This window comes from Lissotriton vulgaris, chromosome 4_1 (assembly GCF_964263255.1).
Source record: "Lissotriton vulgaris chromosome 4_1, aLisVul1.2, whole genome shotgun sequence".
NCBI classification, from domain to species: Eukaryota; Metazoa; Chordata; class Amphibia; order Caudata; family Salamandridae; genus Lissotriton; species Lissotriton vulgaris.
Genome location: NC_141691.1, coordinates 1,612,811,067 through 1,612,824,826, shown reverse-complemented (window position 1 = coordinate 1,612,824,826; position 13,760 = coordinate 1,612,811,067).

Below are 13,760 nucleotides of genomic sequence, written 5' to 3'. Positions count from 1 at the left end.
CTTGGTGCAGTGAATGGATTAGTACATGGTGCTGTATGGGTCACTAGAGCAGTGCAAGAGGAGTTAGAGGGTGTTTCCTGGAAGTGTATGGATACTGAATGGGGGATTGAAGGTGTGAAAGAGAAATGTGTAGGTGGTTACAGGACTGGATACATAGTGGATAGGTGTTTGAAGCAGTCCATGTGCTAAGGCCTGGCTCAGTGCATGAGTACTTGTGTACTGACTGAATGATTAGAGTTCTGCAAGGAGAGTGTCTGGTTGAATTAATGAGTGTTTGGATTTTGACGCTGTGAATTAATTAGTACAGGTGCCTAATGGGTCAGTGGAGGAGTGCTAGGGTGTTTGCTGAAAGTGTATGGATACTGACTGGGGAATTGAAGGTGTGAAAGGGAAGTGTGTAGGTGGTTAGAGGACTGCATGCGTAGTGGGCAGGCGTTTGAAGCAGTCCATGTGCTAAGGCCTGGCTCATTGCATGAGTACTTGGGTAGTGACTGAATGATTATAGTACTGCAAGGAGAGTGCCTTGGTGAATTTATAAGTGGTTGGATTTTGGTGCAGTGAATGGATTAGTACATGGTGCTGAATTGGTCACTAGAGGAGTGCAAGGGGAGTGATAGGGTGTTTGCTGGAAGTGTATGGATACTGAATGGGGAATTGAAGCTGTGAAAGGCAATTGTGTAGGTGGTTAGAGGACTGCATGCCGAGGGGATAGGTGTTTGAAGCAGTCCATTCGCTAAGACCTGGCTCAGTGCATGAGTACTTGGGTAGTGACTGAATGATTAGATTTCCGCAAGGAGAGTGCATGAGTGAATTTATAAGTGGTTGGGTTTTGGCGCAGTGAATTGATTAGTACATGGTGCTGAATGGGTCACTACAGGAGTGCAAGGGGAGTGACAGGGTGTTTGCTGGAAGTGTATGGATACTGACTAGAGAATTGAAAGTGTGAAAGACAAGTGTGTAGGTGGTTAGAAGACTGCATGGTTAGTGGATAGGGGTTTGAAGCAGTTCATGTGCTAAGGCCTGGTTCACTGTATGAGTACTTCATTGCTGACTGAATAATACTGCAAGGAGAGTGCCTGGGTGAATTTATAAGTGGTTTCCTTTTGGCTCAGTGAATGGATTAGTACTTGGTGCTGAATAGGTCACTGGAGGAGTGCATGGGGAGTGATGGGGTGATTGCTGGAGTGCGTCGGTACTGTCTGGGTAATTGGAGGTGTGAAGGACAAGTGTGTAGGTGGTTAGAGGACTGCATGCGTAGTAGACAGGGATTTTTAGCAGTGCATGTGTTAAAGCCTGGGTCGCTACATGAGTCCTTGGGTACTACCTGAATGATTAGAGTACTGCAAGGAGAGTACGTAGGTGAATTTATAAGTGTTTGGGTTTTTGGTGCAGTTTTTACAATTTTTTCAGATGGGTACTGGTGGTAACTGACTCTGACTAACCAGTGCTAGAGCCAGTGCTATGCTAAAAGACATTTAGAATACAGTTAAAACACCTACATACACTAGGGATCACTATGCGTTGGGGTACCCCTGTGATTAGAATGACCTCCTCTGTAAGCCCCTAGTACATAATAGGGCAGGGGGATTAAAACTACCTCTTAAAATGCGCCACAGGGCGCATTTGCACACTGGTAAAGGGGGGGGGGCTAAGCTGACGTGTGCAAACACGCCCTGTGGCCATTTTAATTTGTGGGATATAGTCCCCTTGAATTCTGAGTGTCCCTTGGGGGCCAACTAGCCCACTAGGTACCTTCAGTAAGCACCACAGAGCTGCTTTGCAGAGAGGTATAAAAAGTGGCACGGCCTGGACCACCTCTGTGCAACGTAGCGCAGTGGCGCTTACTGGAAGCACCCGGTGGACTAGTTAGCCCCCAGAGTCCCTCAGAATTGAAGGGGAATTATTTCCCCATCCTAAAACCCGTCACAGGGCGTGTTTACACACGTCACCTCAGGCACCATCCCCTCCCTTCACCACTGTGTAAACACGCCCTGTGTCTGTTTTAATTTGGGAGATTAAGTCTCCTTCAATCCTGAGTATCCCTAGGGTCCAAGTAGCCCACTAGGTACCTCCAGTAAGCACCACAGAGCTGCGTTGCAGAGAGGTGTAAAAAGGGGCAAGGCCTGGGCCACCACTCTGAAACGCAGCACAGTGGCGCTTACTGGAAACATTTGGTGGGCTAGTTAGCCCCTCAGGGGCCCTCAAGATTGAAGGGGAATTATTTCCCCAACTTAAAACGCGCCATAAAGCCTCCCTACAATTTACAAAGCCCCAGGGGGTGGTGGTCCCCGAGGCTGGCGGGGGTCTGTTTGAATATTTAGAGCCCCGGGGAGGTGGTGGTCCCCTGGGCGTGTGGGGGGGCTTGAGCCCCCCACATAGGTTTTGTCTTATTTTTTTTCTAAACAAGCCCTGGGGGGGGGCAGTCCCCGGGGCTGCGGGGGGCCATGAGCCCCCGCTTACATTGACAAAAGCCCCGGGGTGGCGGCCCCGGGGCTTGGGGGGCCTTTGAGCCCCCCACCCATGTTTTTAACAGCCCCAGGGGTGGCGGTCACTGGGGCTTGGGGGCCTTTGAGCCACCCACCCATTTTATTTTGTAGCCCCGGGGGTGGCGGTCCCCTGGGCTTGGGGGGCTGAGAGCCCTCCCACATAATTTTGTAAAGCCCCAGGGGTCACGGTCCCCGGGGCTGAGGGCCCCTATGGGCCACATTACAATATGTCAGAGATATGAATCCTGTGTCACAAGATACATTCCAACCATGCACTCCTTTTTGAAGTTTCATCAATGATTCAAAAACATCTTTTTTCTTAATTTTGTGTTCCATTTATTGGTAACGAAGATTTTTATATGTAATTTTTTCATGAATATTTCACATCATATTCAACAGTTTTATTTTGCCCAATACATTTCAAGCATATAGCCCTTCATCAGGGGACTTCTTTTATATCTGAAAACAGTATAATATGTCGTTATTGGTACCGTCATTTATAAAGCAAAAATGTAAATATTATTACATAATTCCTTGTAACATACATGTTAATCAATATTTTTTGAATCGCATGTGAATGTGCCTACTTATTTAATAAAGTCTGTGGTGTTCTATTTAAATAGGCAAATACACCTTATATCCCAAGTGGACCCCAGTTTTATGTGCGGGTTTTGCGACCTTTGATATGAAAAACGCACACTGACCTTAAATATTTCACAGCGTTATCGATGTGCTGCAAAATAAATATAATTTTGTATTAAAGAAAGTTTCAAAAAGAAACTTGTGCAAGTGATATCGATGCGAAAGTGAACTCTCTAGTCTTACCGAGTGAGTTGCAATAGTCGTTCTTTCCTCGGTACCGTCGGCGTGCGACGCTCTATGTTGCGGAACTCTGTGGTCCCCCACTCTAAATTCGAGTGGAGGATCACGTGGTACGACGTGTGATAGACATAGAAAACGTCTACGGAATATGTAGTATGTTTCTTTTTTTATCCATACTAACGAGAAGTACAAAAAACTTTACAAACTTCACAGTGCATGTGTGAAGTAACCGTGTCAATGAGGGTCAAGCCAGGTATTATGTGCTCAGATTCAAACGGGCGCGACTAAGGTATATTGGAGTGTATTATCGATAATGAAACCCACGGGTTGTGATATTCAAATTGCGAAACAACGTATGATAAACAATGTTCATAATATGCAAGGAGTTAAATAAAAACCATATGTATCTATACAAGTACAAAACTATTTCGTAAACCATATTTATCTTAATAAATCACATTCTTATGGTATATCTGTCCTTGTGATATCTATAGGCTCGTTCCAAGTTGTCCTTTTTTGGTGGCAACGTCTGCTCAGTAGTGACTATTTAGTTGAACTGATATCGATTTTGTATCTGTCGTAGTTCAAAAATATCAGTACTAATCCTTCCATTTATTTCATAGGTAACAATTCAAATCCATCCTTTCATTTGGTCCTTTTGGATGAAGGGTACATAGATAATTTATCCAAAAAACTTCTCTTCTTAGTAGGTGACTGTTATTATCTCTGCCTGGAAGTATTGCCACTTTTTCTAAAATGCAAAATTTTAATTGACTTACGTTGTGTTTCGCATCATTAAAATGTACTGCTACTGTCGATTTTAAATTTTTCAAGCGGATGCTGCTTTTATGTTCAATTATTCTTGTTTTGATCTTTCTTTGCGTTTTTCCCACATATGAAAGGCCGCATGGGCATCTTAACATGTAAATCACATTGCTTGTGTCGCATGTTCCTGTCACTTTCAATTTGACTGGTGTACCTTTCGTGGGATGGTTAATTATGTTGTTTTTCATGATTGCAGAACAATTTCGACAGTTTTGACATGGTAGAGTTCCTTTATATTGATTCTGCTCTTGCTTTGATGATTCTTTGATCAATTCTTTAAGATTTTTGGTTCTTTCATATGCAAAAAGTGGTTGTCGTTCGAATATTCATTTGAAATCTTCCTCTAAAGCTAGCATGGGCCAATGCTTTTTCATCGATTTTTTGATTCTTGTACTACGTGTTGAGAATTTAGATACAAAAACCGTTCTTTGTTCCTCCTGTTTTTCTTTGGTTTTTAGCAAGTGTTCTCGTTGTAGTTTATCAGCTCTTTCTGATGCAGAATCCAAAATGGATTGGGGATATCCTCTTTTTTGAATTTTTCCAAGGTTTCTGTTTTGTGTTTTAAATATAATTCGTTGGTAGATGCGATTCGTTTTATTCTTAGAAATTGTGAAAATGGTAAATGTTGTTTCAGTGGAGCCTGATGGAAACTTTTATAATGGAGTAGATTGTTCCTATCCGTTGCTTTTGCAAATACACTTGTGGTAATGATACCTTCTTTGTTTGTGATCAGAACGTCCAGGAATGATAACATTTCCTTATGTATTGTAAATGTGAATTGTATTCTTTCATTCACCATGTTTAAATGATGTAGTGCCTCTATGAGGCTGTCTTGGCTGCCATTCCATAGTACAAATATATCGTCGATATATCTTTTGTACAGTATTAGATTACTGGTCCATTCTTCATTGCTCAATATGTGGTCTATCTCATATCTATGCATGAACGTATTAGCGAAGGTCGGCGCTGCACAATTGCCCATAGAAGTTCCCGATGTTTGCACAAAATAGTTGTCCTCCCATTTGAAATAGCTATGGTATAGCGTGAAGTGTAGTAATTCCATAACAATTTTTTTTTGCTCTTCTGGTTTGTCTTCATACATTAGGAAACTTTCCACAGCTGCCATACCTAAATCATGAGGTATTCAAACTTCCAAGACCAAAACATTCAAATATGTCACAAAAAGAAAGACAAATCTTACAAAACTTGGCAAACAATCAATCTATCACTATAAGACAAGCCGATAAAGGTGGAGCATTAGTCATAATGGATACTATCTTTTACAAACAAAATGTGGAATCACACGTCCAAGATAAGAACACGTACACATGCATGACAACAGATCCCACAAAAGAATTCACGAAAATCCTAACGGTTATCGTTCAAAAAGCTGTGGATCAGGGTACCATAGGTCAAAAAGAAAAAGAGTACCTCATCAAGGACAATCCTACCATTCCTTATATCTACATGACACCAAAAATACATAAACATGCCACGTCACCTCCACTAAGACCTATTGTGTCGACAATCGGATCAATACATGAACTGGTAGGAAAATACATAGACAAACATCTTCAAAATATTGTACAAAACAGTTCAACATATATCAAAGACACTACTCACTTTTTGAACATTTTGGAAGCAGAAAAAGCAAATTTCACAAGAAGCATGATTATGGCGAGCATAGATGTAAAATCGCTTTATACATCCATATCTCATGATTTAGGTATGGCAGCTGTGGAAAGTTTCAAGCAGGAGGTGTCAGAAAAGTTACCACAGGGATAACTGGCTTGTGGCGGCCAAGCGTTCATAGCGACGTCGCTTTTTGATCCTTCGATGTCGGCTCTTCCTATCATTGTGAAGCAGAATTCACCAAGCGTTGGATTGTGGTGGCGGTCCCCAGGGCTTGGGGGTCCTTTGAGTCCCCGAACCCATTTCATTTTGTAGCCCCGGGGGTGGCGGTCCCCGGGGCTAGGGGGGCCTGAGAGCCCCCCACATAATTTCATAAAGCCCCAGGAGTGGCAGTCCCCGGGGCTGGGGGGCCCCTATGGGCCCCCCATTTTGATTTTCTCAGCACCTACTGAACGGATTTACATCATTTAACAAATGTTAGGACCTTGTTTCTATTCAAAAAGCATTTTTTCTTTTCCCAATAACTTTGGTGCCCGTTGATGAATCTCTGTGAAATTTTAAAAACTCAGGTAAATTTGGGCAGCATTTTGTTTATGTGTTGGGTCTTTAAGTATTATATACGCATATTCAGTTCAGTTTTTTGTAGAAATGAGTCCAAGAATCCTGTGATATTTAGGATTGAGCATGAATTTGAATGAATTAAAAAGGAACAACCCACTACTCATTTGTCTAAGCTGCCTCTGATGAGAGACTTGATGTCTTGAAATGCGTCAGGCAAACAAATATAAATCTGTGTGGAAGGCCAGCAGTCAATGAAAAACCGAAGGGAAGGTCTGCTGCCGAGTGCGTCCTGCAAAGCTCCTGGGCATTTGGTGAAACATTTTTTGCACGGCGGCCCTCGTCGTGGCAGGGCGCACCATCTTGGAAACTTCAAGAGGCTGCGGTTTGAAATGGAGTTCAGACCGATACGGCGCAGTGAGTTAGACAAAATTAGCTAGCCTGAACACTCGGAATCCTACCAAGGAAAAATGTGCTTTTATAAGACAAGTGAGTCGCAACCTACTGAAGGAAAATAATAAGGTGTTCCTCTGGACTATAAATACCAGCATGCAAATTTCTTTGTCACAAACTATGTGCAGCCCCCTGTGGGCGTAATATTCAATTAGGATTGAGCATGAATTTGAATAAATTAAAAAGGAACAACCCACTACTCATTTGTCTAAGCTGCCTCTGATGAGAGACTTGATGTCTTGAAACGCGTCAGGCAAACAAATATAAATCTGTTGGGAAGGCCAGCTGTCAATGAAAAACCGAAGGGAAGGCCTGCTGCCGAGTGCATCCTGCAAAGCTCCTGGGCATTTGGTGAAACATTTTTTGCACGGCGGCCCTCGTCGTGGCAGGGCGCACCATCTTGGAAACTTCAAGAGGCTGCGGTTTGAAGCAGAGTTCAGACCGATACGGCGCAGTGAGTCAGACAAAATTAGCTAGCCTGAACACTCGGAATCCTACCAAGGAAAAATGTGCTTTTATAAGACAAGTGAGTCGCAACCTACAGAAGGAAAATAATAAGGTGTTCCTCTGAACTATAAATACCAGCATGCAAATTTCTTTGTCACGAACTATGTGCAGCCCCCTGTGGGCGTAACATTCAATTAGGATTGAGCATGAATTTGAATTAATTAAAAAGGAACAACCTGCTACTCATTTGTCTAAGCTGCCTCTGATGAGAGACTTGATGTCTTGAAACGCGTCAGGCAAACGAATATAAATCTGTGTGGAAGGCGAGCTGTCAATGAAAATCTAAAGGGAAGGTCTGCTACCGAGTGCGTCCTGCAAAGCTCCTGGGCATTTGGTGAAACATATATATATATATATATATATATGTATATATATATATATATATATATATATATATATATATATATATATATATATTCAATGAAAAAACCATTGGTTATAGAACATATATAGTTAGGAATTTGCATTTACAAAACCTTATTTTACTCGCATAAAACCATTGAAATTCCATATATAGTTAGATGCGCTAACTATATATCGCGCACCCGCAATCCACTGCTGATGATGTCACATATTACATCATTCATGACATGGTCAGTGACATCACTGATGACATCACTGATGACATCTCAAATGACATCACTGATGACAACATCCAGTGACTGTATGTTTCTGTAAAGTTAAAATATGTCTTACATATTGAAGAATGAGTGGATGTATAAGTGTCTGGATGAAGGATTTAGTAGGTGCATGACTGACTGTATGAGTGAGTGATTAAATGTGTCTCACTGAGTGCATGGGTTAGTGACTAAACTGTCTTAATTTGTGCATCATTATGTCTGTTGTTCTGTAAACTGTTGCATGTGTTGATAAGTAGCTATATGAGTAACTATATGGGTTATTGATTGGTTGCCAAAGTATTTGTATGGGAGACTGAGTATATGTGTGAGTGGCTGGGAGGTGTGTGACTCTGTGCATAGATGTGTGAGCAGTTGATTCACTAGATGTATGGTTTCAAAAGTGCATGTGGAAACAGCTGTATGGGCGGTTGACTGTGTGCATGAGTGTATTGGTGAGTGAATGGATAACTCAGTGCTACATGTCAAAGTAAGTACATATGTAAAACACAGTACATGTGAGAGTTAACATATATAAATAACTGTGCATTAGAGCCAGTGAATGTGTGAGTGGCTGTATGGATCATTGTGAACTTTTATTAGGGATTATATAAGAGAGTAAATATGTGTTAGAATATGTTTCAATAAGTAAGGTGTGTATAACTGTATAGTTGAGGAATTGGAGGTGTGATTGATTCTTTGCATGACTGTCTAGGTGTATGAGTAACTCCATGGATGAGTGACAATCTGTGAGTGTCTGTTTTCACTGAGTGTATCTAAGGATATATCAGAGTCTGTAGAGGTTCATCGTATTAACACATGAATGATGTCATCTGTGATGTTGTCAGTGATGTCATTTGAGTTGTCATCAGTGATGTCATCAGTGATGTCATTTGAGATGTCATCAGTGATGTCATCAGTGATGTCACTGACCATGTCATGAATGATGTAATATGTGACATCATCAGCAGTGGATTGCGGGTGCGCGATATATAGTTAGCGCATCTAACTATATATGGAATTTCAATGGTTTTATGCGAGTAAAATAAGGTTTTGTAAATGCAAATTCCTAACTATATATGTTCTATAACCAATGGTTTTTTCATTGAATTTTCAAGGTTTTGTAAATGCAAATTCCTAACTATATATGGACTATAACCTATGTTTTTTTCTGTGAATTTCAATGGTTTTTTAATAGCAAATATCAAAAGCTGCCAAATGTCAAGTACGTGATAGGTAAAAACGTTTTCGTGTTTATGCACGCTGATGTGCTTTGAACGCTGCCCCCCCCCTCCCTTGTTTTCTCTTAGTAGTACTCTCTCTTTGCAGATAGTGAACGGTAGTTAACGCAGACCTTTACCCCCGTTGTAATCCGTCGTACCTGCTTATCTCTCCATTTGATTGATTGCTATCCAAGCATTTACTGTTTTAGAATTGGTTCTCTTTGGATCATTCTCTATTTACAAACAAGCACAAAGTCGCAATACTCTGTTTAGTCTTTGCAGATAGTGAAAAATAGTGTAAAAAAATAAAAGTAATCGAGCAAAATCAGTAGACCACTAATTCGATCTCTTTTTGACCTCGGTAAAATACAAACATTAGGAACAACCCTTCATGAGAAATACGAAAATAGTGAAATGAACTGAGCTCCACACCATGAGGGCTGCAAGACAGCTCGACTCCGCCACCCACCCCGCCCAAAATAACGACAAACCCTATGCAAATATTATAAATATAGACAACACACCAGCAAAGAAACAGGGTAAAACATTTTATTAAATAACTATTTACATAACTATTTTATACTTTTTAATGCCCGATCCGGCTAGCTCAATCGATCGAGCATGAAACTCATGCACTGATAGCAAGCATTGAGAGTTTGTAGAACGATGGCTTCAGATTTTCCACATACGGTGTAGTAGCGCGAACTGGGAGGGGGCGTTTGGATCCTGCCCCTTCCCCAAATAAGATTTTCATACGTGAATGTTCGTTCATGCTTTTTGTCCCTGAGTTGCTTCGATGTCACTGCCTTACACAAATGGCATAAGTCCTGGATGTTGAGTGCCATACTTCAGAGTTCTAAGCAGCGCTTGTAACACTGTTTAAACCTTATTTGCACGAGCTGCAGCTTCACTATTCAAAGTAAGTGGGGTCCGTTTGTGGACCTGACTGCATTGGAAAAAAAAAATGTGATACGGTGCCTCCCTAAACCGCTTGACGGAGGCCCCCGAGGGGCGGTGAGATGGCGCGGACTGAGAGGGGGCGCTTGGCTCCTGCCCCCTCCCCAAGTCGTGTTGCCCTGGTGTGGCCTAAGATCGCCCCCGACATAGGCGGCCGGCTCCCGGGGTCCGGCGGAATTTTTTCCCTTTTGATGAATCTTCCATTCTGGACCTTGTCCCACAATCCGTTTGACCTGAAGACACACTGTAGTGGGGCGCCCCTTTACCGTTTTAGTTGCCATTCCGCCCGCTTTTGGTACTCAGTGCCTCTTCCGCCATTCAGCTGTTTACCGCCCGCTCTTGCGACTACAGCGTCTCGCTCACCATGTAGTTGAGTTGCTCCCGCTCTTAAAATTTTACATGAAGGATGCGTCATATGACGCGCCGCGTTAGCGCACCCGGAAGTGCTCCGGTGCGCAAGGCACAGCTTCCCGGAAACGATCCAGAACGCGCCGCGCAGCGCGTAACGTAAGCATAACAGGTCATGTGACTTGTTAATAAAACTTTTCATTGGTTCATTTTACTTTTGTTTTCCTAATGATGTAAGACTAGGTCATGTGACCTAAAAATAACACTTTTCATTGGATTAAAACATTTTTTTTCCCAAACGATGAAAGACCCACCTTGTTTCTGGATGTTTCAGACTGAAGCCGGCGTCACCATGAGAGCACCACCATCTCGTAGCTCCGTCGTGGCCATTCCGCAAGCAATCATGGCAGCCGCTCCCCACCGGAAGCCTGCGGGAGTCGAGGGCCCCCAAGACTTTTGTACAATCTTCAAGGCTGAGGGGACGCTTTCCAGAATGGAACCCAAGCCCTGGCAGACAAGCGTCCGAGTTCCAAGGTGTCCCAGGGCCATTTTACTGGACCAGGCCCAAATCCGAAGAGCCGGCCGCCATTTTAAGAGTCCTGTGGCAGCCGCCTATCGCTGCATCGCAAGAGTGGGAGCAACTCAACTACATGGTGAGCGAGACGCTGTAGCCGTAAAAGCGGGCGGTAAACAGCTGAATGGCGGAAAAGGCACAGTGTAGCAAAAGCGGGCGGAATGGCGACTGAAACGATAAAAGCGCGCCCCACTACAGCAGACGAGCCTCCGCCATGTGCTTCAAAACTGCATACGTATCTCGTGATATCAAGGTTGGGCAATCAGTACACAACAAGCAGTTACGAGTCCCATTTACACCGGCGCCATTTTGGGCGCGGCCGGGCAGGTCCAGGATCTAGTCAAACATAACAAATGAGGCTGACGACTCTGAAGCAGTTGACGCACAGCAGGACATAGCAAATAAACATGAAATCTCTAAAGCTGTTAACTCACTGCAGGACAAAACAAGTGAACCTGAAACCTCTGGAATAATTGTCGCTCAAAAGAACAACACACAAAACTCTATAGAGCCTGAAGAAAGAAAAACAAAAGGGCACTGTAGTTTCAGACACACTTAACACTAATGACTAAACAAAGATATCGTCTGTTTATGAAGCAGTTATCATGTTCACAGAATTGACAAAGAAGTGTGCAGACACCAATGCTATTAAGAAACACAAGGAAATCCCTAACGCATCAGCATTCTCGGAAGAGATTGACACAGATAACATCTTAAGGAACAAACAAAGACAAAATAAGGATGAGGAAGTTATCACTTTAGTTTTTTCGTCAGCTAGCGACAGCAAGAAACATATTGTAATGGAGATTAGAGAGGCTACGGATGGATAAATAAATTATCAAAAGAAATAGCGACTCCCCCCTTTAGCAAATTAGCTAAATCTTTGCGTAATTTGGACATTAAAGTTATATTATTGTTGTTGTTGTTGTTATGGTTATAGTTTCCTTTTAAGTATAATTCACCAATAGTTTTGTTTGTAGATGTTTTCCCATTAACAATCCCAGTTCCATCACCCGCCCAGGATATCACCACTGTTCCCCATGTCATAAAACCTTAGGATGTTCAATAACTGAAACAGCTAATATGAGTTTACTTACAGGGGACATCTTTTGTTCTGTTTTGTAAAGTAAAACTATTGTGAACGCAAGTATTATACATAGTAAGTGTTTTATATAGCATTTGTCAGTCATTGGTTAAGCAGCTAGGACCTGTTCACTCTTGACACCCCAGGTGCTGTGTATGTTGCACTATAGTGCTGCATCGGGAATACGGACAACCCTATTGATGTTGATTTTTCATTATTGATTATTGTAAAGAAATGGCGACTCCCCCCTTTAGCCAATTAGCTAAATGTTTGCGTAATTTAGGCATAAAAGTTATATTATTGTTGTTGTTGTTGTTGTTGTTGTTATCGTTATAGTTCTAGTTAATTTCCATTCAGAGTGTCCTACACAGCACCACTCTAGGTAAACACTACTTTATGTAAAACCTGGGACATAGCACTCATTGAAACTATAGTTGGTCACCATGGGGTTTGAAGAAGGGATGGTTCTTCACCTGGGTGCCTTCCACAATTCAGCACGTTGTGCTGCCTTGGGACTATTCGCACAAAAGACAGCTTCTGACCATTGTTGTTTTTTTTATCAAAAAATGTTTAAATATATTTACAGTTTTTGTTGCGTTCGTTATATTTAAAAGTTAATAAAGTTTTATAATCCAACTGTCTTGGAGTACTATATTTTTTTTAAAAATCGGGTGAATGGGGCCTTGAATCGGGTTATTGTCATGTGTGGGCTTTGCAAGTGTACTGCTACAGGATCGGACATTTCAAACTCAAATGCACGTTCTTTTTCTTACCTTTCCGAAGCATGGAGCGCAATAGCAGGCAGAGAAAGGGTGATGCACGTGTTGAACACTGCCTGGCCTGGCAAGTTGCTGGCAGTGCCCCCCCGCCCGCTCTTGAAAGAGGGCACACACACACCGCCGCCCCAAGTACTTCACAAATCTTTAAAAGACCATGCGCTTGTTCATGAGGCTTAAATGGTTTATCACCCCTTCTAGAACCCCTGCATCGACCCTCTGACGTTTCCTGGAAGAATTAGCACGTAACACAATACCAAACCCTGTCAGCTGAAACCCCCGAGGAATCGTGGGGCATATTATCAAGGGGGTTTATTTCCGCGTTTTTGGCTATAAAAGCCAAAAAAAGGAGATAAAATTATCTCCCTATTACCAAGCTGTCGCTAACACCAGTTAGTGACAGCTAAAAGGAGATAGCGACCATCTTGGGCCCCGCTTTGCATGTCAGTGATATTTATCACTAATGACATGCAAAGTGGGCGTGCCAAGATGTTAGCGACTGGAAACAGTCCCTAACCATCGCTATTTCCTATTACCAACTTTTGGAGATATTTGCGCTAAGCGCGAATATCTCCAAAAGCTAACACCTGCCCTGAGCAGTTTTTAGCCATGTTATCCAATGGGAGGTGGATAACATGGCTAAGAGCATTTGCTGGATAATGCATGAATATCGCTGACTTTTCAGCGATATTCATGCATTGCGGCCGTTTTTTATCGCATTTGCGATAAACCTTGCTAATAGCAAGGTTTATCTGCGATAAAAATCGCCGATGTGCGGCGATAATTTTTGTCTCTAAACAAGTTAGAGACAAAAATTATCGCTAGTTGTTGGTAATATGCCCCCGGGTTTTTGCTTGCAGGAATCGGGAGGCGGGAGACTAGCACTGAAATCAGTAGT